The following is a 27542-nucleotide window of genomic DNA, read 5'->3' on the forward strand; positions in this document are numbered from 1 at the left end:
GAAAAACTCAGCAGGCAATAGCTAACCCTAGGTAATAGGATCAGAGAGCCAGGTCTTAAGGCTACAGCGAAAGGCAGGATAATCGGACATGGAGCAGCCTCTTTAGGTAACTTGTTCCAACATGTTGGAACTGCTAAGAAAAAGGCCCCTTTTATGTATTTATTTGCTTGCTGGTTTATCCGTTGCGTGTACAATCGAACCTTGCTTCTCTGGCTGGTACAATTCAGAGTATATTACAGTTCCTTCACTTTAGCACTGAGTTTCAAATGAGATTAATCCCAGACTTGCACATTTGGCCCAGAATCAATGGGATTAAATAGTTCTTAACGATGCTTAGCGCTTATCACTGCCTGGCCACCCATCCTAGGATACGGGATTTATCACTTCTCTCCCATAGCAGCAGGGTCAGAGACGTACAGATCTCATACTGAAGGAGTCCTGGATATTGACAGGGATGGCAGTATATTCAATCAACCCAGAATATCCCCCGAGTCCTCGGACATGATAAACTCCAGAAGAGTTACACGGCGCTTCCATTCCTTTCTCAGAAGGGCTGGGCCACAATAGTGGTTTTGGCTTTCACTGGGGGCCAGTGGCGTGGGCAGGAAGGAGGCCCCCCCCTCCCCCAAAAAAACAAAACCTCCAGCCGGGGAGCATGCAGGCCCTCACAGCTGCAATTGGGGAGCAGGGTTAGGGGCTCTTTGTGGTGATATGATGGTTCAGAACTTTGGCTCTATGCATGACTTATTCTTACGAACTCAACAGACCTAAAAACATTCAAAAAGGACTTAAAAACAATATTGTTCCACAGGTTCCTCACTGACTTTCAACCATCTAATCATACTTTCAACTGAACCCCCAATTACTTACCCCATAATTTCATCCCTTTCCCCTTTTCCTACTTCCCCTCCCCCTCTACCCTTATCTTATCTCATTCTGGACTTGATATCCATTTGCTAAGACTGTTCAATGGTTCAAATGTCTCTATACTTCTACACATTTGTTAAGAATCTGTTTACTGTTCTTACTAATGCTCTGTTACAAGGTATTGTACACTTTTGTAAACCGTTATGATGGCTCAACCGAATAATGGTATATAAAACTCATCAAATAAATAAATAAATAAATAAATGACTGAGTGGTTGTGTCTGTGATTGCATGGGGAGGGAGGGTGTGACTTTCACTTCTGGCTCCTTTCCCTCTCCTCCCCTCCCCTTCTCTTTCCTTCTTTTCCCTACATTCTCCTCTCTGTCCCCTCTTGTACTCTTTCCTCCCTTCACCTGGTATTTCTCTCTTTTGCTGGAGGGAGGCAGGGGGCCCTGGTGGCACTCCAGCCTATCATTGTGGATCTCTCTCTCTTTTCCTGGTGGGGGAGTGAGGACACCCCCCATTACTAACCCTCCAGCCTCTCCTGTGCTGCTGCCAATGCTCTCCTTCCTCCTGTCACCAATCAGTGCTGAAGGGAGAAAATCAGCCGAGGGAAAGGGAGGTATGAAAAACCCACCGGCTTTCAGACAGTCTCTGCCCGCCAAAACGCAATTGACAAAGGCCTGCATGGCATTGGATCTTTGCCGATGGAACCGCGACATTAGTGGGCTGCTCAGCATTAAAATGTAGGAAGGCTTCAGAGGCTGGATAAAGGAGCCCTGAGGGCTGTAGTTTGCCCACCTCGGTTATCATTCCAAAACTGCAACTTTCATGCAGCAACCGGTAGCAAGGAGAATGTCTTCACTCAGCAGGTGGCAGATCCAGCCCGGATTTAGATACGCTCTGCTCTCGGCATTTAGAGAAATAATCTGGAAACTCACCCAGGGCACTCTCTTCCTAAAAGGAGCTGGCAAGAGGCTCTTTTTCTACTTTCAGGGGGTCTTCTTACACCCGCTATAACCACAATATATCCCATATATAATACCCGTCCCCTAAACAGAGACATTCATTTATTTAAAAGAATGCTGAAAGCATTGCACTTGACCAAAGTGAGATTGCTCCTCATTTCTTTATCTCCATCTGGTGTGTCTGCCCTTTTTCAGCTTTTTCCTACCAGCCCCTCTGCAATATCAGTCATAATAATAGTGAGTAGAACGGGCCCCGGGCCTGGCTCCTGAGGCATTCCACTGAAAGTTCGCCTTCCTTTGCCGTGAATTCTACCTGTTGCCTATCACTCAACCGATTTCTAACCCAGTCAACCACCTGAGGGTCCATCCCCAGGCTGCTCAGCTTATTTATCAGTCTCCTGATCGACACAGGGTCAAAAGCCTTATTATGTTTTCCTAACATACCTTTGCATGGGTTGACTGTCAATAATACTGCTTTTCACAGGACATTCAGGGCTGTCTGTATATGAGACAGTCTGGGCTAAAGATGATGTGCGGCTGTGTATTCCCTGTGGGGGTCACAGCAGCTGATCTGTTAATTGCGGGAACATTGCTGGTACCCTGTAGAGACCAAAGTGAGCACAAGAAATGGATTTATTTTGGGGATCTTCTGGGTAACTTATGACCCAGCTTGGCCACTGTCGGAGACAGGATGCTGGGCTGAATAGATTTTTGGCCTGACTCAGGACAGCAAATCTTACATTCTTATATAATGCCACTATCTATTCTCTCTGATCTTGCAAAAGCATTTCACAAATTTGGCCTGGAGCAGGATCCCTTGAACTGTCTAGAATTTCAGGGCCAAGGTAATCCTCTCGGGACATGGGGTCAGTCTTTATCAAACTACAATCTACTGTAAACCATGTCTTCAACAGACTGTTATGAAAAATGTGGGCTTTCTTCTGCCTATCTGGCTGGGAGATTTTGTAATTGACAGAACCTACTTTTCTCTTGCTTCATATGGACCTCCACACCCAACTGGCTTCCTGTAAGTGTTTATATTCAATTCCACTCACCAGTTCATTGGAGGCAGTCCCTCATTTGTGAGATATATTCAGCCAAATGTTTCCCCAAGTTTGATTCTTCCTCCCAGGCCTCCCTAGAAATAACTAGAATACTCCAGGGTCTTCACCATAGTGGAGCTCAAAAAGTGAAAATCTTTCAGTATAGTTTGTTGTTAAGTTATTAGGATTTCAGTTTTCTCCATTTGTTTTAATATTATTTATGTTATTGTATGTTATCTGTATCTGTAGTTATTTATGTTGTATATTGTCATCTGCCTTGAACAGTGATGCAAGTGACAGAATAAAAATCTTTTAAATAAATAAATAAATACCTGTGATGCTGTGGGATACTTCTCAAATAGCAAACAGTAGGCAAGGCAAGAGGGTGTTCCAGTCTTTCCCATCTTCATTAACACATTTTGATAACATCTGTTTCAATGCCAAATTAAAATATTCCCTCAAACCATCGTTCTAGAGATTATACACCAAGGTTCTAAAAGTTCCGACCTGTAGGAGGGAGTAAACCTGTTTCATAATCTGATAGATGAACGGTGTTCTATGATCCATCAAGATATCTTTAGGTAGCTCCAATCTTGCGAAGAATTCAACCAAAACGAAGGCAATTACTCAGGGCTTCATGTCTTCAAAGGCATTGCTTAGGGGTATCCAACAGCATAATCTAAAATGACAAAGAGATAGCAGTAACCTCAAGTAGATTGGTCAAGAGGTCTTATCAGGCCCATAGCTATTCAAATGGGACCCCTATAATGGGTCAAGGAATCAATAGGGCCCATTGATTAAGCTAACTCTTCAACTTGTCGGTATATTACAGGCTAATTAAAGTGGCTGAGAATTCTCTCCTGGGTATTTTCATTGACGAGGTAATCTCCTTAGGAGATGACTGTGGTTGAGTTTAGGATCTGCCTTCTAAAACACTTGGAAACTAATAGCTTTTCCCAAGCTTCCCTGGGAGCATCCGCTGCATGACTTGGTGCAGAGATTATTCTTTATCATAAAGGATGCTCCAGTCCATCTGAAGAGAGGCATGTGTTTGAATCCCCATTCTGACACCATATGTGATAGTTCCTCACATGCTGTGCACTCATAACTGGGACTCAGGAACTTAAATGAAAGGTAGATTTTATCTTCCACAAGTTCAAATAACAGTTTTTCACTGTCTTGTCCCAGGAGAATGCAGTCTGCCTCCAAGCCACAGTAAGGATTTAAACAGAAACAGTTCTGGCTCCTTGCCACAGGTAACAGTTTAAATAGAAATAAACTGAGAACCAATACTTAGGACAGCCTGAAGCACAGTTTAAACAGGGAGAGAAACTCACTCTCCCACACAGTTTACTAACTGGAGATACTTTAGTTTCTGATTTCAACAGAACCCTTGCTCTAGAGCAGCGATTCTCAACCGGTGTGTCGCATCCTACCTGAAGCTGGCGGGGTCCAAGATCAGAGCCGCTGGTTGCTGCTGCTGCCGGAGATCAGGCCGGCGGGGCCGAAGAAATGAAGACCAGCACTGCTGGCCACTGCTGGAGACCAGGCCGGCGGGGCCAATGATCGGAGCCACTGGCTGCTGCTGTCCAAGACCAGACCGGCGGGGGCCAAAGACGAGCTGTTCAGCTGGAGGCTGGTGTGTGTGTATGGTGTCTATGTGAGACAGGGAGGGTGCTTGTGTGTGTGAGACAGGGAGGGTGCTTCTGTGTGTGTTTGTGTGGCATATATGTGAGACAGGGAGGGTGCTCGTGTGTGTCAATGTGTGTGTGCGAGAGAGAGATGGAGCATGTCTTTGGCTGGCTGTGGCTGTGAGAGAGAAAGTGGGCATGTGTGTGTGATTGAGCCTATTTGTAAGTGAGAGAGAACATGTGTGTGTGATTGAGAGCCTGTGTGTAAGTGAAATAGAGAGAGCATGTTGTGATTAAAAGTCTGTGTGTAAGAGAGAGAGAGCATTGTGTGATTGAGAGAGACTGGTCAGAGAGATGACATATGTATGTGTGAGAAAGACTAATCAGGGAGATGACTGAAATGTGTGAGCTTGTGTGTGTGAGAGAGAGAGAAGAGACTGGTTGTGGTCCCTAAGGAAGAGGACCGAGAGGACGGAGCTTCAGCAACTACAGCTACTTCTGGTGTGTGCTATTGGCCTACAAGGGAAAGGAGTAGGAGAACTGCTGGAGAGGGTAAGTAAAGGTGGCTTTTAAAGTTCATTTTTCTTGATTGACTGCCTTTTTAATTATTGGGTATTATGTGATGTGTCTGCTGTTTTAAAATTTTTTATTGTTGTTTGAAGAATTTTTAATAATTTTTAAGAGTTTTTGTTAGATGTTGTTCTATTCATCAGCTGTTTCGAAACATTAATTCATAAAGTTTTACAATTATTTCTGTGTGGGAATCTATAATAGCTTGGCTTTTTCTGTTTTCCTAATGGGAGGTAAATTGTTTAGGGCCTGGTTTAATATTTGTAGTGTTGCCTTTTTATAGGTAGGGTTGTTCCATTTCAGTGCATTCCATAATGCAGGTGTAACTTTTTGCTCATTTCTTTGTGTATATTATTGCAGATCCTGGAAGTCTGTTAGGTGCTATATTTCTGTTTCCATTTATCCAGTTTTGTACTGAATGCAGAATGGCTTTTTTGGGTTTCCATTACAGTTTCTGTCTCCATCTTTGTAATTTGTGGTCTTTCTGTACTTGGTGAAGGTCGATCTTGTGTGTATGACCTAGGTGAGATATTTAACTAGCATGTAGGCACATAAAATACCTAATTTTATTTGTTGTTTTCTCAATAGGACATACATTGGTGGTGAACTGCTGTCTTTTTATAAGTAGGGCTATTGCGCCTGGTAGTAGAGGGAGTTTGTGTTGCTGTTATTGAGATAACACCAGAATATCATTTTTGTATGGTGAGTTAAAAGGGGAATGTTCTAGTTCTGCTTTATACTCATTGCTGAGGGTCAGGGGTGGGAGTGGGGTTAGCCCTATGACTATCATGTGTTCAGTGTATCTCGCATGTAAGGACCACACTAAATCTATCAGGTATGTCCCGACAGAAAAAAGGTTGAGAAACACTGCCCCAAGTTACTTTATTAATAGCAGTTAATTGTTATGAGTTCGCTCCTCCAGAGGGGAGGAGTTAGCAATTTGTTATGAGTTTGCTCCTCCAGAGGGGAGGAGTTAGCAATCTGTTATGGTTTCGCTCCCTTGGTGGGAGAAGTTAGTAATCTGTTAGGGTATAGACTGCGGAGATAGCAATCTTGATGTGAATCTACTCCTGTGGAAGGAGGAGATAACAATCTGATATGCTCAGTTCCTGTAAAGGGGGTAGATAACAATCTGTTATGAACTGTTGCTGAAGGCCCCTGATGGAAGGAGTAGCAATCTGTACCAGCGGAGTGCTTGGAGAGGGCACTCAGCTGTAGAGGAAGGTAGATAGGTGAATCCTTGGGCCAATGGCAGATGACAGCGCCCCCAAGAGGATATCCTGAGAGGGACCACCAGCTAGGCTGGGTTATGGAGACAGACACATAGTTCTTTTATTAGACAGGTTAGTAGAACCACCAGAGGTGGCAGTAGTGAGCTGACGTGCCCGGCAGGGCTGAAGTCCCTCAGGTTCTGGAACAGCGATCCTAGGGTGGCTGACCTGTAGAGAGACTATAGATAGTGAGTAGACAGGGTATGCTGGGTTCATAGCCAGAACTAGATAACCAATCTCACATAAGGTCTTAAAGAGGCTCAGTAGCTGGAAAGGGTTAGGCCCTCGAGGAGCAAGTACCTGGTTCCAGGGAAAGCTCAGAGAGCGATGGTAACTCACAATTGTTTGTAGCAGCGATAGCTTCCAGGCAGTAGAGAATCTTCAGAGTGTTCAGGAACATGGGCCCTCGAGGAGCGAGTACCGGTTCCTATCTGTAATCTGAAAGTAAAGGAAAGAGCGAGGCCCCCGAGGAGCGGGTACCCCTGGTAAGTCCGAGGAGGCAGAGCTTGGACGAATTCGTATCCTTGTCCGTGTCCGAGTTCATGTCCTTGCTAACTCGATTAGTTAGCGAATACTGAGACATCCTAACCTCTTTATCTTTTCCTCATAGGGGAGCCATTCCATCCCCTTTATTATTTTGGTCACCCTTCTCTGTACCTTCTCATGCAACTATACTTCTATTTCATTTTTACACTTTTGTACGGTAGCTATGCTGATCACATTCTTTATTTTTCCCCTTTTTTTCCTTTTTGCTTTCCCTGTGGTGGTGCTGCTGCTGCTGCGACTTGATCCCTTTAAGGACTGCAGCATTGATGAGGTCACCACCAGGTCCGAGCCAAAGCTCAATTTTTACTAGGGGTGGGAGCTTTCCGGCCACAGCTTCATTTCGGCAGCGAGTGCTTCCTCAAGGCTCCCTCCAGCCACCCCCGTGCTGTGTGAAGTAGCGAGAATGGCAGCAGAAACCCTTCCTCTTCTGCTGCAGCTTCACCCTCCTCCTCCTCGGTGTGCCCCAGGATTCAGAGAGACTCTTCCATGGCCGCCAGCCTTGCTCCTCCTGCTCTCTCAAAATGCCACGGGAAGCAGAAGGACAGTCCTCCCATGGCAGCCGGTGGCTGCTTCCTCCTCCTCTCGTCCAGTCACGGGCCTGGGCTTTAAACCCGGGCCATGGCATGGAAAAAAAACCCAAGGCCCTACAAAGGGCCATGACAGACCCTTTCCAAGCCAGCCTTACCCATACCAGCCAGCAAGTGCTGGGGGAACTTCCAGGGGGCAACTGCAGGTGGAGCATGGGGGTTCCCCTCTCCAGCAGGTAAAAAAAAAAAATAAATCAATATTTCTTTCCCCAGTCTTCAGTGACATCAATCAAAGGGGCAGGGTCTGTTGAGAGCACTGATTCTACACTAGCAAGGGCAACTGTACTAGTAATGGTAAACATATTTGGGTTCTCCTTACACCTGGTAGGGCACATGCACTCCTGTACAGTCCCCAGTCACCCCTGAGTTCAAGTGATACCTGCAGATCACCTCTTCCTCTGGCAGGTCCAGTAGGGTGGTCCATATGCCTGAAAATGCACGGCCATGGCTGTATCTGTGCTCTCTTCTGTTGCACCTTGCAGAAAACAGGACTAAGGCTCCAGACTGAATTTAACAGATTTATTAATATATGTTCTGCAGTTTACTGTCAAGGCAGCTGCTCTCCTGCTTTCTTACAGGTCGATACAGTTATGCCGCGTTAGAAAGAGTGCGGCAGTGCCAGGCGCACCCTCGTTCCCCGCACGCACAGTTCTCTTCACCTACCGCTCGATACTCTCTTCAAATTGCATGCAAATGCATGCCGCGTCTGCGAAGCGTTAGGCGAAGGTTAGGCCCGCGCAACCCATTTTACTGTATAGAGCGCCTATACAGTATCCTGGGTGCGCGGGCCTAACGCTTCACGGCCACGCTGGTATCTGTCATTTCAAATGTCATTTGAAATGACAGGTACCAGGAAGTGGACAGTTATGTTCTCCGATGCTCGGCAAACTTTCCCCCAGCCCCCGCTCACCTGCCCTGGCCGCGTCCGGTCTCCGGTGCAGCCCCAGTCCTGTATCCTCCTCCCGAAGCAAAAAAAAAAAAACCGAAAAAGTAGCAAGAGAGCGAGGGGAGAGACGGGCAATCCTAGGCTCGGGCCTGCTAGTCCCTTCTCCTCTCCTCCCGAAGCAGGGCACGAAAAGCAGCCTTGCTCCGGGAGGAGGGGGGGGGGGCAGTTTAAAGCGACGAAGCGACTTACTTTTGCAGCACCCCCCTCCGGACATCGGCGACAACCGCGGCTCCAGCCTCCAGCTGTCAGACAGACGCATCGCACGTGGGAAAGCGGCCCCTATGCGTGCAATTGGCTGCTCAAGACGTGACGTCACGACGTTTGGCGTCACGGCATGTGACATCACGTCTTGAGCAGCCAATTGCACGCATAAAGGCCGCTTTCCCACGTGCGATGCGTCTGTCTGACAGCTGGAGGCTGGAGCCGCGGTCGTCGCTGATGTCCGGAGGGGGGGGCTGCAAAAGTAAGTCACTTCGTCGCTTTAAACTGCCGCCCCCCCTCCTCCCAGAGCAAGGCTGCTTTTCGCGCCCTGCTTCGGAAGGAGAGAACAAGGGACTGGCAGGCCCGAGCGTAGGATTGCCCATCTCTCCCCTCGCTCTCTTGCTACTTTTTTTTCGGGTTTTTTTTTTTTTTGCTTCGGGAGGAGGGGACAGGACTGGGGCTGCACCGGAGACCGGACGCGGCCAGGGCAGGTGAGCGGGGGCTGGGGGAAAGTTTGCCGTCTACCCTTACCCCTGCCTCTAACGCTGGGGTAAGGGTAGGCGGTAAGTTAGCAGGGTAAACGCGCGGCAAAACGGCAGGGTAAAAAAGCGATAGTCGGGGCGCGCGTTACTGTATGGGAGGGAATAGCTAATTCGCTCGTTTACATTTAATATACATGCCGCAGGCAGAAGGGGTCACCCAGGGATTTTAAGAGGTGGTAGGGATGAGTTAAAGGGGATAGTGTATCGCAAGAAGGGCTAACGCGGCCGGAAAGTGAGTAGAAGGCGAGTTAGGAGCAGGGTAACCGCGGTTGCACTTTACTGTATCGATCTGTTAGTCTGGAGAATGGACCTTTTACAGCTTAGTAGCACTACCATCAAAACTTGGGGTGGAGCATACCCCAAAATAAACTATTAGGAAGCGCAAAATCAAATCCTGGTCAGGACAACTGGGATGTGCCTCTCAAGTTCATTACAATCCTATCCTCCTTCTGGCCCTTTCTGACCTCCTCCTCCAGTCTTTGGCCTTTCATGTCTGCTCCCATCTCCTTTTTAAGAACATAAGAAATTGCCATACTGGGTCAGACCAAGGGTCCATCAAGCCCAGCATCCTGTTTCCAACAGTGGCAAATCCAGGCCATAAGAATCTGTCAAGTACCCAAACACTAAGTAGATCCCATGCTACTGAATTCAGTAATAGCAGTGGTTATTCTCTTAGACAACCTGATTAATAGCAGTTAATGGACTTCTCTTCCAAGAGCTTATCCAAACCTTTTTTAAACCCAGCTACACTAACTGCACTAACCACATCCCCTGGCAACAAATTCCAGAGTTTAATTGTGCAATGAGTGAAAAAGAATTTTCTCCAATTAGTTTTAAATGTGCTACATGTGCTACATGCTAACTTCATGGAGTGCCCCCTAGTCCTTCTTTTATCTGAAAGAATAAATAACCGATTCACATTTACCCATTCTAAACCTCTCATGATTTTGAAGACCTCTATCATATCCCTCCTCAGCCGTCTCTTCTCCAAGCTGAACATCCCTCTCTTTGTCCCCCTGCCTCTTCCTCTTCTCCCTCTGTCTCACCTCTCTTTCCCAGTCTGTCCTTTTCCTCTGTCTCTCCTCTCTGCAGTTCTCCATTCCTGCCACAGCTCCTTGTGCACTAGCAGCCACTCATCTTGAAACCCACCATGCTGGTCTGAACTGCTAAATAGCTCGTGAAGGCGTGTATACCACACTATTTCCAGCGTGCACGCTAAAATCTCACTGTATGTGACAGTCCTTCATTTAAATTTGTGCACATACTAAGGTCTTCTGAGACCGTTTAGCGTGCACACGAAGGCCTTAATGCATAACGCACTAAACGGTCTGTGTGTGCACAGTAAGCTTTGGTGCATAGGCCCCCAAATGTCTCCTGGTTTCTTAATCCTTGAGGGAACGTTTCATCTCTTCTGACTGTTTTAGTAAGCACCAAGGCAAAATGCCTGTAGCTTCTGAGCATTTCCAATTTCTTCTAATGCCCCAGACAGACTAATCCTTTATTGTGTTCCTGTTTTTTGTTTTTAGTTGTTTATGTTTTTTTTATTCATGTAATTTCATTTTTTACCCAGCGCGAGCTGTCTATGGAGACGTTAGTTGTCGCTCTTTTAATGAGGAGTTGTGAGATTAATAGCTGCAGCGCGGTGACAATCTGCTGCCTTTTTCCACAGATGAATGAAGAATGCAATGCAGCAGCTCAGAGACCTCTTATGTCCTGGCTGGGGATATGGAGGAAGAGCTGCCTCACGCAGGCCATCACCTTTGGGACAGGTGGCTGCCTGACGGTATGGGGGAGGGGGAAGGTGCGTGACAGTAGTAATAAATCAGGATTTAAGAGCTGTAACGTCTTGTACTGGTCCCAAGGTGCTCACAAAGTAAGAGAATTCCAGTGCATGCCACTCCGCACAGGGAGAGCCTCAGATAATAAAGCGTGAACTTTGAAACAGTTTGTGTGTGGGATGCACTCTGAATACAAAACATTTCCACCTTTTTCTCTGAGAGCAGGAGTCACACAGAATGTTATGAGGATTCCCAGCTGGAAAATCAGCTCAAAGGCAGAAATCTCAAATTATTCTTCTACCAGAGACCTCTCGTCCCTTACCGCTGCCCTGTGGCACCCTCTGCTATTCCAGTACTAAGACCTTCACAGACAGCCCTACCACAGCACCTCATTCCTGTCCTGTAGCAACCCCCTGACATTTCAATATGGAGAACCCCCGACACACAAACACACAGCACTGTCACTGCACCTCACTCCTGCCCTGCTGCACATGTCCTGCTATTCCAGTACTGAAATCCTCACACACAGCTCTACCAATGCACCCCATTCCTGCCCTGCAGCACCCCCCCCCCCCCCTGACATTTCAATATGGAGAACCCCCAACACACACCCACAGCTCTGCCAATTCATCTCTCACCTGCCCTGCAATACCCCTTGTTATTCCAGTACCTTGACCACCGCACACAGCTCTGCCAATGCACCTCATTGGTGCCCTACAGCACCCCACTTTTAATCAACAGTATAGTCCTGAGGTTGAAGACATCTAAGGTTTGTTCTGACAGTTGACTTCTTAAAAGTTCATGTTGACTTCTTAAAAGTTCCCTCCTTTGACTGAGGGCCCCTACATTTCAAATAGTGCCAGAGCTGAGTGGCTGCATCCCTCCCCCTTCCCCTCAAATAGGATGAGTCACCGTTTTCAAAGAAGTCTGGCTTCCTTCTTCAAGCCTTCTTCCAGAGCCGAAGAGCACATCAGACATGCAGAAACCGTACCAGCAGGCACCCCTGGCACCCCTGCCAGCCCCACCAGCATCCCTCTCCCTGACGGTCTGGATTGTTTTTACTGCAGACCATTTTCATGGGCCCTTTTTTTATTCCCCTTCCTCCAGTTGAAGATCCTTGCAGATTTCGGAGGTTCTCAGTGAATGGTGCAGTCAAACCCAATGCAGGCAGTGGCTTTCTTTCTCCCTGGCTGTCACTGGGGCTGCTGCCGGAATAGCTGTGTCACCTCTCACTTCACTTCTGCTCTCAATAAAAAGAAAACAAAAAAAACAATGCAAAAGGAAGATGAGTTCTCTGTGAGTGTATGTAGGAGGGATTGCTCAGGTACATGTATGTAATAGCACACGACTGAATTTCTTGGTGTGACTGCAAGTTACGTTCATGCAGAACGACCCTAGCTTGATCTGTCCTCTTGCAGACAGACGCCTCTTGATTTAGTTATATGTATGAGTTTTGTGTTCAGCACACCTGAGACTGCAGTGCCACTTCTTCTTATGCCATGGAAAATGCCAGTTTGCTGTGAGTGGGGGTGGGGTGGGGAAGCAGGCCCGGCCCCACCAGGTGTGCAGGCCGTGCAATTGCACAGGACGGCACACCCGGTGGGACGGCGTCGGGAGCAGGGAGAGGCCAGTGTTCCGCCGGTGGACCCGATCCCACCAGCGGTGGAAAAGCAGGAGGTCCATGGTGCCACCAGTGGACCCAATTACAATTCATTGCGAGATGAGAATACAGGAAGTTCTAGCGGGTGTTGAATTAGAGCGGGGTCAGCACATGAAGAGGAGCTGCAGAACAGCTGCTGTCTACAAAGAAGAATATACAGGCTGGCAGTAGCAGCAGAGGAGGAATGACCCATGGACCCTGACTGCTTGGTCTGCATGTCTGTGGGAGTGAATGGGAGCCTGCCTGGTTTAAATCCTTTGTAGTTTTATTTTTCAAGTGTTATTTGATGTGTCTGCTGTTTTGAAATATTTTATTGGTCTTTGCGAGATTTTTAAAAACTTGTATATGAGTTTTTAATTATTTGATCTTTTAGTCATCAGTTTTTTTGAAATATTATTATTAGTATGTTTTTAGTATTATGATTGTATTATTTTATTTCTTGATTTTATTGTTTGATGATTGAGGAATGGTGATGGTTCTGTTTTTTCATTGTTGCCCTGCATACAGTGTCTGGCTTCTTGCGATTCCCGTTCAGTTTTTGTCTGCGCGTTTGTATTTCTACTTATGGTTGCTCTATTCTGTATTTGGTGAGGGTCTGTTTATGTTCTGCATGTGTGACTGAGGTGAGGCATTCTCCTAATAGGAAGTGTATTAGTGTATTTGGGCTTTCAGAGGGTCAAGCCCACACCCAGCACACATCATAATAGGCCTCATACTGTATGGGTTCCAAGTGTCTTTTTTGCAGGGATTTCTGGTTGGCGTCACAGCAGTGCATGTAAATATAATGTAAGTGATATTTTTACCTCAGAATACTGTACTTTGATATTTTTCATGTAAAATTATACAAAGTTAAAATTATACAAAGTTATACTGTTCCATATGTTATACGGTTCCATGTAAAGCTCCGCTATCTGTTGAGCAGTTCTTCGTTTTATGTAAACCGGAGTGATTTGTAGTCCCTACTAGAACTTCGGTATATAAAAATTAAAAATAAATAAATAAATAAATAAAATATAAATGCATAACTTTTAACTGTGTGTGTGTGTGTGTGTGTGTGTGTGTGTGTAACGGGGCGAGGGGAGGGCGCATTGTTCAAGGCTATAAGGTTCGCCTGGGGCACCTAATGCCCTTGCACCTGCCATTGGTATTGGGGGGGGGGGGGGGGGGTGTCAGTTTTTAAAGTTTGCATCACTGAAAGGAGCTGGGCTTTTTTTTTTTGTGTGTGCTCGGGATAGAGAATGAATGAATGGGGGGGGGGGGGGAGGGGAGGGAATCACAATAATTATTAGCACAGGGAAGCAAAAAAACCTAGCACCAGTCCTGTGAGGAAGGGAAATGATTACTTTTATGGTAAACATGTTTGCATGAAAGCTAAACTAGCGCTCCAGTTAATGAATTAATTGGTGTTTTGCTGGGTGTAGCAGGCACACGGCTGCATTAACGATTGGAAAGGTACTGGGGGCATCAGTGAGTATACCATTAAAGTATGCCCATGCCTACATAGTTTATGCAATGTGGATAGTTATTTGATCTTCCACAGCGAGGAATGGTGTCGCACGAACAGACATCGAGTTAAACAAAACAAATTCAATATCATTTCCCTAAACTGCTAAAAGGATACTAAAGCCAGGAGCGCATCTGTCCACTCCAGCTTTAGAGATTTCATTGCTCTTGTTCCCTTTCCAGGAGCTCGGAAGCTGGGGCCCTGGACTCTTTCCTCTCGACAGAAGCTCGAGTTTATGAAAAACCAAGTAGCAATAACTACATTTTTGTGACTTTTCATCTGTCACTGGAGTTGGCAGCTTTGCCAGCTGATTCCCGAAACAGGAGCAGAAATGGGGAACTGCGACCAAGGCAAGGAAGCCCTGACGCAGCCAAGGCCCCCAGACGTGAGTCAGGCTTGGCTACGCTTAATGGTCCGGCTGCTGACCTTTGCCAGATCCTCTCCAAAATAAATTCTGCTGTTAGCAGACGGAGAAGGGCCTGGTGTGATCGCCAGCACTGGCTACAGTCTGGGGAAGGATAAACTTCCTGACCTAACTCAGGTTCTGCTGCTGGATCACTGACTGAGGTCCTGGAAACTTTCTTGGCCGGAAAGTTTGTCCCTGGGCTACCAAAGTCATACACAAAATGGTAAAAGGGAGAATTTCCTTGCATAGAGGAGAAATGACAATTCCCAGCCCTGGTCTTCCGCTCCTCGGGCCGGCCGGGGCTGGGGATACTGTGAGGCGGCGTGCCCAGTCCCTGGTTGGGGGTAGGGGGGGTCTTCGGCATCGTTCAACAGTGACACCTAGGAGGAGTCCTGGTCCACAAGGGCCATCACTGCAGTGACTTAGGAGGGGGGGAGAGAAAACAGGAGGAAGATCCCGAGGTACATGCGAATGAAGGCTGCAAGATCCCAGCTCTGGTTCTCAGGAAACTGTGAGGTTAAACCTCCTACCCACCCAAAAAAAAGAAGAAAACCACAAAAAAAAAATAAAAAAATTCCAAAATCCCCCCCAAAGCCCTCAGTTGCTGAGTCCTGGTGCTTTTCAGTCTTACCTCTGTTGCTCTCCCTGCTGCCTCCTCTTTTCCCCCCAGCATCAGCGCGGGTAGCAGGCTGCTGAATAGGGAGGTAACTGCCGCTGAATATAGTCGGGCAAAATATTGGGGTAACTGGGACAGGCATTCGGCCTCTTTGGGAACGCCTCCAACCCTACCTCTTCCTTTACGGGTAAAGTCTGTGCGGGCGAAGGTTTGCTGAGGCAACATGTGCCCCGTCGTCAGGGGGGGGGGGGGTCCTTCTCACCCCATCCATGTGTCCAGCACAAAATGACAAGCGGCCCATCCTGTCAGCCCCCGCAGCTAAGTGTGGGGGACCCTGGAGGCCCCCCACTATCCATCGTGGCTTCTAGGATCCTAGGTAGGAATCGCTTGCAGGCTCCCGCCGTGAGGATGTCTGCATTGGTCACCAGCCTGAGCAGGAGGAGCTGGGTGGTATTTTTCAGGGGCCTGCAGGTCTGCAGTTTCAGGAGCCTTCTGGGGGGGGGGGCCTGATACCCCAAGAAGGGGCAAATTTTTGATCAGTGGCCCCCCTGGGTCTCTGGAAGTGGATAGTCTGGGTTTGTGCCTCGGGAGGAGGAGGTCAGGATAATCCCCCGCCTGCAGTACAGGGAGGGATGGCAGTGTCTTCCCGCAGAAGAAGAGAGGGCTAGCTGAGAAGATTTTGTTCCCGTTTTCCTCGAAGAAGAATTTTTGCCACCAGTTGCTGCCCAGGCGAAGGAGAGAAGATTTTGGGGGTTTTTTGCAATTTGTTTTTTAGGACTTTCTAACCCAGCGGTCCAGTTTAACATCAGAGAAAGTGAGAGAAGATCCCAGTCCCCCCTAGGAGCCCACCTTCGGTCACTGGGAGTGCTGGGTCTGCCCCCCTGGAAGGGACAGTGGCTGAGCTGGGGGAGGTGAGAGACCTGATGTGCATTTTTTTACGATCAACTGGAGATTTTTGTTGTTAACTGGACTGGAGATATTTAGGTTACAGTACATTTGTTACTGAAACACCCCCATCGGTGAGCCCAGTGTCTTTTGTGAGAATACAAGGTGCCCAAAAAAGCAAAGGCACCTGCACCTCAGTTGTGAGGCCATCTGCAAGAGAAAGAGATAGAGAGGTTACCTTCCTCCTGGCTTGCCTTGGGTCTTGGAGATTAATCCTCTTCCCCCTCCACGGAAAAGGACCCTGGACAAGAAAATAGAAGAGAGTGTGAGTTGTGGCTCTGGGAACACCACGTACTCTTGTATTCAGGACAGCCACCAAAAAGAAGGTTGTATTCCATTTCAGGTATTTCTTAGGTACTGCAGTTCCAGTTCAAAATATCTGCCCCTAGCGGTTTACAGACAATTACATTAAGCAAAAATATCAAAATAAAATGTGGCCCCTGCTTAGCCACTAGAAGTGTGCTAGAAGTGTTTTGGAGTGTCTATGTCCTACTACTGAGAATCTTCCAACAGTGGAGGAGTTCAGACTGTGGATGTATTGATTAACTTTTGGGAATGTTCTAGCACTAGGAAGTTCACAGGGAGTTCAAGGGGTGTATGTAATTTATTGGATTGGCAAGTTGTTTTTTCCCCCCAAAGGGGATGGGACAGATTAGGGTCTTTAAATATGCCTCCCATATGGCACCAAAGGGAGGTGGCTGGGATTTTCAATTGTTAGAATACCGGGGTACATAGAGCAGAATTTGAGAAGCAGTGGGGTGTAAGGAGCAGGGGAAACGGGAGGAACAAGGAAACGGTTGTCCTGGCCTGCTTCTCCAGTCCTTTTGCGTGTCTCTGGAAAGGGTGAAGAACCTTTCCTGGAGATATTTCAGAAGTTAGACCTAGAGCATCTGCCTGACAGAAAGAAGGGGAGGGGTCTCGTGAGTCATCTGCAGAGGGCTCTGTAACTTCTTCTGGGGAACAGCAGAGAACCTGAGAAGGAAGAAGCAGAGTGATGAGATGCAGAGACTTATAGAGCATAATATCTGCTTATCTGGAGAGTAATTTTGGAAGAGTTTTGAACCTAGTATTTCTGTATCTTGATTTTCTACTATTTCTGCTGTTTTTGTACTGGCTGAAGTGGTATTTCTCTTGAGTAAACTTTCTTTCTGTTTGGAGTACAGACGTTATTTTATTTTTGAAGGTAAGCTCTACCCAGTTTGGCTTTATAGGTCTTCCTGCCTCCATTCCACAGGCCCCAGAGAATGCTTTCCCCCACACTGGCTGAGAAAATCTCATGCTCTCAAGGAAGGTGGCTCCCAGCTGAAGGGGGAGGGAGGTTTACAAAAATAAAAATGCAACCAAATTAAAATTGATGAGTTTTTTTTACTATATAGGATATTAGTATTTATTGTTCATTCTATACTTTTTAGTTTTGTCTTATGATTTTAGGCTTCCTTTATAGTTTTACGTTTTGATTTTATATTAATTTTTAAGTAATTATTCAATGTATTTTATTATTTGACTATTAATATTTATTATGTTTATCATGCTGTAGTGTTTGAAATGTAAACCGTTGTGATGGTACTACTTAACGACGGTATAGAAAAGCTGTTAAATAAATAATTAAATAAAACCCATTAAAAACCGAGAGAAGCTCGATGACTTGTAGGATGTAAGATATTGCTCCTTACCCAAGCTTTATTTTCTTCCGCATTGCTTCTCTGGCCCCCTGGATGGGGGAGCATTATAATCACATACTTAATCCCATACCCAGCATATCATCTCTTACCAACAAGCTATTCAATGTAACCCCTTCTTCCAAGCACTCCTCAGGACAGGGGGTACAGCTCATTACCATACTGAGTCCTGACTCACACTTTCATCATAGTAGGGTTCTCTAATGGGGGGAGGGTTTCTACTTTCAGATCCCAAGGCATCGGACTTGCAGCTTGGTCACAAAGACTCTTCACACAGTAGTTGTGTTCTTTTCTTGCCAATAGGAAGTGTATTGGTGTTCTAGGGCCTGGTATAACATTTGCCATAGGCATGGGTTGTTCTGTGTACCAGAGTCTTTGCCTGGAGGCTCATTCTAATGTACAAACTCAGAGATGCAATGAAATGCCACCAGGAAATACAGACTGTACTCAGTGTGGCTGCCACCGAATGACTGGAGCTAACCATTTGCACAGCACAATCTGTAACAGCTCACTTTTCTATACCGGCTTTCATAAAACGTTCCACAGAATGTGCCCACGTGAGAGCTGAGGGAGACGGACTGGACTGCAGGAGGTTATGTGAAGAAGGGTAAGTGAGCTTCCTGAGACTAAGGACAGGGGCCAGGAATTTGGTGCTGAGCACCCTCAGCAGCCTGGCACAAGTGAGAACGGGTCGGAGAAGTCTTGGGATGAGTGCAATCTGTCTGAAGCAGTGCATCTTTTGGATCCTATTGTATAGCTACGGATAAACAATGACACCTTAGCTTATTCTTGTAGAAGTTTAGTTTTATATTGTCGTTTGTAAGCAGGTAGGGGGTTTTTTGTTCTATATTTATTTTGGATATTTAGTATCTGCTATAATGTGACTGTTTGAATGTTTTGTATTTGTGTTATTAGAAATTGATTGGTATGATTTATTAATTGGAACAGTTGTTTTACTATATCACTTATCTATACTGCATGGACAAAGCATCTCCAGACAGGCGCTGAATCACACCTGAGGCAGAAGGAAATCACAGTTCATGGCAACCTCTGTGTGGGTGGCTTCCATTGATCATACTACACTGGTCACTCAATTTTCCCCTAAGGGGTTTTTTCTGCTTTAAGGAGAAGAGCAAAGTCCATTACCCTCTCTAAGGGCAATCCAGAGATGCTGAGAGCTTCTAACTGTGCGGTGATGGGATAAGCTGGTGGCTGCCGTGGGAAGTGAAGACTCCAGCTTCACAACTTCTTGCCGGGATATCCTGTTAAAAGTTGCAGCAGGGCTGCAGTTGGGTGTTTTTTGCCTGCTTCTCACAAGCTCTGCCTGATAAAGAAAAGGCATTTTAGCACTGGGAAGGAGAAGGTGAGAAATGTTGTTCCGACTTCACCCCAACTTCGTGTGAAGGCCCTGGGGCTGAGCCTTAATGGGAGCCTGCTGAAGCAATCACTGCTGTCAGAAAGCTCAGGGAAGAGAAGCTTCCCCCCTTCTTACCTCTGTCAAAGGTCGGGCAAGGCCTAGACCTTGGAGAGCAGCAGCCATCACCTCACCAGTACAACACAGCAGCAGTGCCACAGGCTGTAATTAACTGGACATTGATGGAATTTCAGTTCAAAAGCAACTCCAGAGGGGAGAAACCAGATCCCCCCTTCCTGTGTCTGCCGGGGCCTGGAGCATTGCTCTGACAGGGATGGATGAATGGAGCAAAGCCTGGGCTGGCAACAGCTGCCAGCTGCACTTAGTAGCCAGATTCGGACTGCCCACTGCAAAGCCGGTGCGGCTCGCTGCGACGTGACAGCGCGCCCCTTTTGCTGGGAGGCGCTTGCCAGACTCGTGTAGGCCCCGTCCTGTTCTGGTCCTGGGCACGGGGCACACACTGGGAGAGTCGCAGGCCACGCAAAGCCCCAGGACCTCCCAGGGATCCCGCACAGAGGGGGGGGAAAGCTCCAGCCTCTGTATACCATGGTGGCTCTTCCTGCTCACCACTCACTCCAGAAAGACCACACAACAGGGCTGGTGTTCAAAACAAAAAATCTTTACTGAGCCGATGGCAGAAATCCAAAACCCTGGCGCACTTCAGGGCAATGTACCAGGGCTGCAACACAATCCACAGTCTCTTCTCGCTCTCCTTCCCAGCACAGGTCAGCTCTTTGGGACGGGTACCCCCATCCAGCCTGTACCTAGTTGGTAGCTGAAATCCTTTCCTTAAGCTTTCCTTTTTCTCTCCCCCCCCCACCCCTCTCTCGTCCTGGCTGACTGAAGCTGAGTCAGGCTTTGACTCTGGTAGACTTTCCCAGGCAGGCTGCCTCTCTCCTCTTCCACCTCTTGGTGCGCCTGTCCCTAACTTCTAGGGAATCCCTTTCTCTCGGGATCTGATGCTTTTCAGGACCTTGTCCTTTCCCTCCCTGGACTCCCAGGGATCTTCCCTTCTGGCAGTCCTTTTCCGAGCCTTCCCTGAGGAGGGATAGGCCCACTGGTGCCACTCTCTGAAAACAGAGTTCCCCAAACCACCAAGACTTCGGATCATAGACTCCTCTCTTTCGGACCTCCTGCCTCACTCACACAACACCCCTCTGTGGGACAGCTGAGTAACTTCGTAGGCTGGAGACGAAAGCACACTGACTCCAGCCTTCTTTTCTGACCAGATTCCAGTTTTCTTATGACCCCCAGCATTCACACGTCACCTGCTTACCTCCGGCAGTACAACAGCAGCCTTCACTCAGGGCAAAATTGTGTCAGGAACTGCCTTCTCCTGGAGTCATGGGGCCTTGTCTGGGCCCACATTCTTCTCCCCTGTCAGCAGGGTCCCGCCCCCAGAGCATGCTTTCTATCTCCTGGCTTTTAAGGTGGACCAGGCTAGATGCCTGCTCCTAAACAGGTTAAGGAGGGGGTTGTAGAACCACTCCTCTACACCCTCCCAGTGGGGAGAGGTGCTCCTCCTTAGCACATTGATGTCACATGCAGGCAAGTGCTAGTGAGACCTCTGTCACACTGAGGGCACTCAGACCAGCTAAAGCCACAGGCTGCATGTTTGTGAAGGGCAGGGGCTATTTGTTCAACGGCAAAAATGGGCACCCATCGCACTCAGTACTGGACTGTGTCAGTGTAACAGAAGGCCAAGGACTATGAAGATCCAGGGATTCTGCACCCGGTCCGTACTCTCTGGCTCCTGCTCCTGTCTTCTCTTCAAGCTCTCCCAGTTCTTCCTGGCTACTTTGATGTTTAACTGGACTGAACTACAAGTGTATGGATGCAATCAGGGAAAACCAGGACTAGCTCAATCTGTCTGTCTGGAGGTCTCTGGGTATCTTACTTACGATGTTCTATTAAATCCTAACCCCCTTGCAATCTGTTACCCGCTCTCATAGGATTACAAGGCCCAGAATGCGCTGGATTTGTACAGGGTGAACTGGCCGTACCACCCTTTCTGAATAAAATCAGCAGAGTGCCTCTGATGCTGCGGGACTGATGTAGATCTCATTCTGTGACACTGCTCGCTGCGGGCACCTCCTCTACAAGCACCCAGTCACCTTGCACACTCAGCGCACTAAGTGACATACTGCATTTGTGTGTGAGAGAAAAAGACAGCATGTATGTGTGCGATTGAAAGCCTGTATGTGTAAGCATGAAAAGACAGACAGCATGTGTGTGTACATGTGTAATTAAGAGCCTATATACGTGAGAGAGAAAAAGCATGTGTATATGTGAGCGATTGAGAGCCAGTGTGAGAGAGAGAGAAGAAAGTTGCAAGCAAACCATTCCTCCCTCCTCCTGCTAATTCAAAACAATCTCAGGGCACCTGGATATCAAACGCTCCCAGGTATGCAGAGCAAAACATTTTTTGTATCCTCATTATTTTTCATTATTAGGCCTTTGTGTCTGCTATTTTGAAATATTTTATTGGTATCTAGAAATTTTTTATATGAGTTTTTAATTATTGGATATTCCATTCATCAGCTGTTTTGAAATAATCTGTTCTTTTTGTTAGTATGGTTTTACTGCTACTGATTTTATATCTCTTGATTTGTTTTATAAGGATGGGTGATGTTTCTGTTTTTCCTTTGTTGCACTGCATACCGAGAATCTGGCTTGTTGCAGTTTCCAATTCAGTTTTTGTCTGCATGCTTCTAGTTATGCTTTATGATCTCTTCATTCTTTGTTAGGTGAGGGTCAGCACATGTGATTCAGGTGAGGTTTTCTGCTGGCGTGTAGTTTCTGTGTAGGACTCTATAATAGCCTGGCTTGTTCTGTTTCCCTAATAGAAGATGTATTGGTGTCTTAAGGCCTGGTGTAATATTTTCAGTGTTGCCTTTTCTTAGGTAAGGTGTTTACTGTTTGAGTACTGGAAATTGGTGCTGTTTTGGTGTGGGATGTTTACTATTTATGCAATTTCTGTTCAGACAGTATATGTATCTTTCCCTTGTGTCATTATTTCCAATAAAAATAATACTGGGCCTTTATTTTTTATTTCTGCCGTGAATTGTAACGAGCAGTGTGTCACACATGTGAGCGTGGCCTGTCAGGTGTGTCATGATGGGAAAAGGTTTGAGAACCACTGGCTTCGAGGAATGTACCATCCTTGCACAGCTCCCCCACTGGAAGCTGCTGCAATGGTTTCTTCCTCTTTCTATATCACAGTGTGACCCCTTGTGTCTGCGTGCATTTCTGAGTTGCAGGATAGGAGGCTGAGAGCACTTTACCTCCTCTTCCTCGGTATATGATTTTGTAGCCCCAAAGCCTTAGAGAGGAGCCTGTGCACTGGAATAGAGCTTTGCTGCTAGTTCACCCCAGTGACTAGTTATCTTTTTTTTTTCCTTGGGGGGGGGGGATTTATTTGTGATTATTGCTTGGAAGGAAGTTTCGTGCACCCTTCCTGTCCACCAGTGCTGCATCAGAAAGGAGTTTTGTTTGTGACTGAATGAAGTTCTGAGGTTTTTGAACTTTTCAGTCATCCCTATGTCCCCCAAGTCCATTCAGTAACAGCTGAAGAAGATGTGGATACCTATCCGGTACCATACTCATACCAGGGAACTCTGCAGATTTGGCAGAGATCTGCCGGATCTCTAGGCCAACACCTGAAAACTGCAGGTGCCCTGCTGAAGAGAAAGTGACTGCAGCAGCATGGCCCTGAAGGAGGAGGAGTGTTGGCCCCCCAGTTGGCAGGAGGAGAATGAGGAGGAGCCTTGGGGGCCGTGTGGCAGAAGCAAGATGAGCAGGAGCATCAGCCCCCTTGCGGGGAACAAGAAACTGTATCGGCCCCTCTGAGCAGATACAAGAAGAGAAGCAGTCTAGGACCATTGCAGAGGAAATGAAACAAGGGCAGTGCGGGCCCGATGCTGAGGAAGAAGGGGAGGAGTGTTGGGCCTGGAGAAAGAGGAGGCTGCTGTGGCTGTTGGGGATTAAGGTGAGGAGACAGAATGAGCATACATGTGTGTGTGTGAGAGTGCATGTGTGTGTGTAGAAGAGAGAAATGAGTGTGCATTATGTGAAAAAGAGTGAGTGTGCATGTGGTGTGAGTGTGCATGTGTGTGTGGAAGAGGGAGAGAAGTGAGTGTGTGTGTGTGTGAAAGAGTGAGTGTGCATTTGCTGTGAGTGTGCATGTGTGTGTGTGCAGTAAGTATGTGGAAGAGGGAGAGAAGTGAGTGTGCGTGTATGTGTGAAAAAGAGGAGTGTGCATGTGGTGTGAGTGTGCATGTGTGTGTGTGTGGAAGAGGGAGAGAAGTGAGTGTGCATGTGTGTGGGTGAATGAGGAACATGTGTATGAGAATGAGCATGTTAGTGTGTGTGTGAGAAAGTGTTGGTGCATGTATGAGAGAGAGAACGTGTGTGCCCATGCTGCTGCCGGCCTACCCAGTTCCTCGCCAGCCCACAACAATCTCAGGGTGACTGGAATTCCTAGGTATGACCATATTGGGTGGAGAGGGGAGGAGAAGGGCCACCACTCTGGAAGTGCCTCAGAGTACAGAAAAGGAGAGGAAACAATTGGAGAGATGAAGAGTAAGCAGTGGATCCCATATATTTCAGAGGGATCCTTAAGGGGATAAAATAATCCTTTCTAGTTTGCCCAGAGCTGCTTCACTTTCCATCCCAGGCGAAAGAAGGGATCCCAAAGGAGATGTAATTAAGGGATCACAGATTTACTGCTTCCATTTGTGTTATGGAGATAACATGAGAGACTTGTACCAAGTACCACATTATTCACGATGAACTATTTCCTCAGTAAAGTTTTATGTTAGAGTGCCTTCACAGTATCCAGTTTTGAAGATAAAATCATACTTAATGACTTGGGTCTTAGAGGTTTATCCTTTCTCCCAATGGAGGACCTTCCTGTATCTGTGAGCACGTGAGAGAACATATATGTGTTTCTGTGAGCATGTGTGTGAGAATCAGGGAGGATTTGAATGAGAGAGAGAGAGAGAGTGTGTGTGTGTGTGTGTGTGTTATATGTATAAGAGAGAGAGAAGAAAGTTTGCCCTCAATGCCCCTTCCTTCTCCTGCTAATCTTCAACAGTCTAAGGCATCTGAAACTCAAAAGTTCCCAGGTATGGAGAGTGGGAATTTTTATGTTAGTTTTAATTACTGGGTGTTATTTGATGTATCTGCTGTTTTGAAATACTTTTTTGGTTCATGGAAATTAAAAAAAATGTTTATATGAGTTTTTAATTAATTGATGTAATTCTGTTCATTAGTGTTTAAAAATATGTATTCTTTTTATTAATATGCTTTTACTATTATTTATGTTTTATATCTCTTGATTTTATTGTTTGATGTTTTACTGTATTATGTTTTATTGCTCTTTGTGTTTTCCACTTCAGTTTTTGTCTGCATGTTTCTATTTATACTTTATGGTCTCTTTATTCTGTATTTAGTGAGGATCTGTTTATGTTCTACATATGTGACCAAGGTGAGGTATTCTGCTAGTGTGTAGTTCCTGTGTAACAGCTTGGCTTGTTCTATTTTTCTAAAAGAAGGTGTATTGGTGTTTTAGGGCCTGATATAAGAGAATTGCTATTGTCTTTTCATAGGTAGGGTTTGAGTGCTGGCTGTTAGTGCTGTTTTAGTATGGGAGATTTACTGTATTGTATTGTAATTGTAATTCAGTTTACTCATAGATTTCTGAGGACCAAACCCATACCCAACATACATTACAATAGGCTTAATAGTATATGGGTTCCAAGGTTTTTTATACTTTTGTTTTACAGGATTTTCTGGTTGGCAGTTGGCACCACAGCACTGCATTCAAATATAATACACAGGTTGTTATAAGAGATATTTTTACCTAGGAAGACTGTACTTTGAATGTTCTTTTTCATACACAATCTAATATAAGTGCATCATTTTTACTTGTGTGTGAGAAAGCCCATGAGGCAGCAAGGCTGCTACAGAAGAGAAAGAGTACAGGCAGCAGAAGTGCAAACTCTGCTCCTCTTCCCTGCCGGGACAGAAGAATGCACATGCCAGTGGAGAAGGGAGTGGAGGGGTAGAGGATTTAGTATGATTGCTTTAACAATTGTTACTGTGTTGTGTTCCTACCTGCTTTGATGGATCGGAAGCCTATCTGTAACTAGGGGGTCACATGGCTTTTCCAGACTGGTGCAGGGTCCTGTGGAGAGCCCAGCAAGCTATTTACTGACACGGATCGCATTCGCTATGTGAAAACAGCAGACCTGAATCTGAAGAGTTTGGGGAAGCTTGTCGGAGGAGAAAGGCTTATCTCTTTTCTTGAGACAGTTCTGACCCTGTAGCAGACGTCACCTCAGGAAGCTTATCCAGCTCCCAGACTTCGGTGCCCAGGGAAGGTAATGGAAGAGCAGTGAGGTCTGATTGTTTTACCAACTGTTCCATTGTTGGGGAGATTTTCTTCTTTATATCGGACCCATATGTGAGCTCACATTACCTTCAATCCCTTAAGCAGGTCTTGTTTGGAGCTGCTGCATGATAAATCTTTCTTGGCAGCTGTTGCAACCTCTAGCCTTGGGGCTCAGATGCTCATTGCTGAGCCATGGAGAGAGGTGCAAGCATGGTTGGGAATGACCGGCCATGACGGGGACTGTGCTGTGGTCGTAGTCCCTGACCATGCTGTGAAAGTGATTGTTTCCATCGCTTTAGGGAAGTGTTTTGGTGGGCACTGTAGAGCTGCCACTCTTCTTCAGACAGAAGGCTTCATGTTAGTCACAAGTTTCCATTTTATTTTCACAGTCACCCTCCGCTTTCTTCTGCTTCCAATGTATAATCAGCCTACCTCGCACGTCTCCCTATCCACAGCTTCAGACACTGGAATGAGAACCTGAGCCAGTTAGGGCTCTCTCACCTTCCATCTGGCGTTTCTGTCCATTCTTACTTAGCCCCCTCTCTCTCCTCCCGTGGAGCCTCGTCTCTGCAGTGAAGCTTCTTGGCTTAAGGGCCACGTATGTCCACCCTGAACCTGGCCCCTAGGTGTCCCCTACTATGCAGGAGCAGAAACCCCCTTCTCCAGGGATCCCCCAATCTCTATCAGCCTGAGAATGAGGAGCTAGGATCAGAAATCAAATCCAGATCTCCTTCCTGATAGTCCCCAGCACTATTGCCACTGAACTGGCCCAGACATTGCCACGTAAGAGGTCTGAGTGAGTGCTTGCAAGCCAGTCTCCTCCCTGAAGATGTGTGATTTGTATTCATTGCCTGCTGGCCCAGATAGCTCTTGAGCTGTAAGTGGGAGTCAAAACTGCACCATGGAGCAGGAAGAAAGTGTCTATAAGTAATGGAAGGCCTTGGGATCTTATGAAATTACACAAACCATTTGCCTCTCTGCACACTCTATGGGGTGGAGATGTCCAGGGCTGCAGTCACCCAACAGAAGAGAAAGCATGCGGTAAAGGAAGGTGGTGCTCTCATAAACCCCCTAATAGGAGGAAATCATCCGCCTCCTCCGTATTGTAAAGTTTAATAAGCAATAATTCAGAGTCATTACGGGCTGGATGGCAATTTCTTTTTTTTTTTTCCCCATGGACAGGCTTGTCATAATTGGTTTAACTGCTATTTCTCCAAGGTTAAAGCAGAAAGAAAAAAATAATAAAGCGAAAGAAAACCGTGTGAATCAGCTCAGACTTTCCCGAAGGAAAGACTGCACTTCACTAGCAGGTAAGCAGACAGCCAAGATGGCTGCCTGTGTCTGAGGGCTGTGCTGGCAGGAGGTCAGAGCTGGATTTCAGCAGAGGAAGCTGAAGCTGGAGCTGGAGCTGGCGGCAGAGCTGGAAGAAAAGCAGGCCGGGCGCTTTCAAAGCCCCCAGCACCTTCAGCCATGCAGGACTTGAAAGGGGATGGCACCTCTGGGCGCTAAATTCAAAATGCTGCCGAGGACGCCGGCGATTCCCAGCTCCTGCGTTTGCAGGGCTTCTGCAGTTTTTTTGGCTACGGCCTCCAGCGACCCCTGGAGAGGGGTTAGGAGGGAGCCCGAAGAGTCACCCAGCCTTGGGATTAATAAACATGGGACGGGGGTCCCGGCCTCCAGCAGAGAAATGCAGCTGAATTGACTAAAGGGGATGGAGGGCAAGCCGGTTTCACATTCTGAAAGCCCACGGGCGGGTTTACCTGCACAATTTGGAAACAGCGGATTGTTCACCCAAAGGCGCTCCCCCTCCTGCCGCCACAGGAAGGGAGAAACTCCCCAGGAAAAGAAATCATGCCAGCCAAGGCTGCTGCAAGAAATGCTGCGGGCGGGGTGGGATTTGCAGAGTCTTACATTTAAGTCCTGAGAGCAGAGGTACCTCCCCTCCACCCCTCAATCTTCCTCGCACAATGTTTT

At 46.9% G+C, this 27542-nt stretch overlaps 1 long non-coding RNA gene across 1 annotated transcript; it reads right to left on the reverse strand.

Annotated features, from left to right (window-relative positions):
• Window positions 1-3216: 3216 nt before the first annotated feature.
• On the reverse strand, window positions 3217-27542 carry LOC115093294. The gene is made up of 3 exons (XR_003857270.1): window positions 27329-27542; window positions 16260-16322; window positions 3217-3557 (listed from the first exon to the last, which is right to left on the reverse strand). It is a non-coding gene; the product is annotated as an uncharacterized LOC115093294 (long non-coding RNA).

Source organism: Rhinatrema bivittatum, chromosome 6, assembly GCF_901001135.1.
Source record: "Rhinatrema bivittatum chromosome 6, aRhiBiv1.1, whole genome shotgun sequence".
NCBI lineage: Eukaryota > Metazoa > Chordata > Amphibia > Gymnophiona > Rhinatrematidae > Rhinatrema > Rhinatrema bivittatum.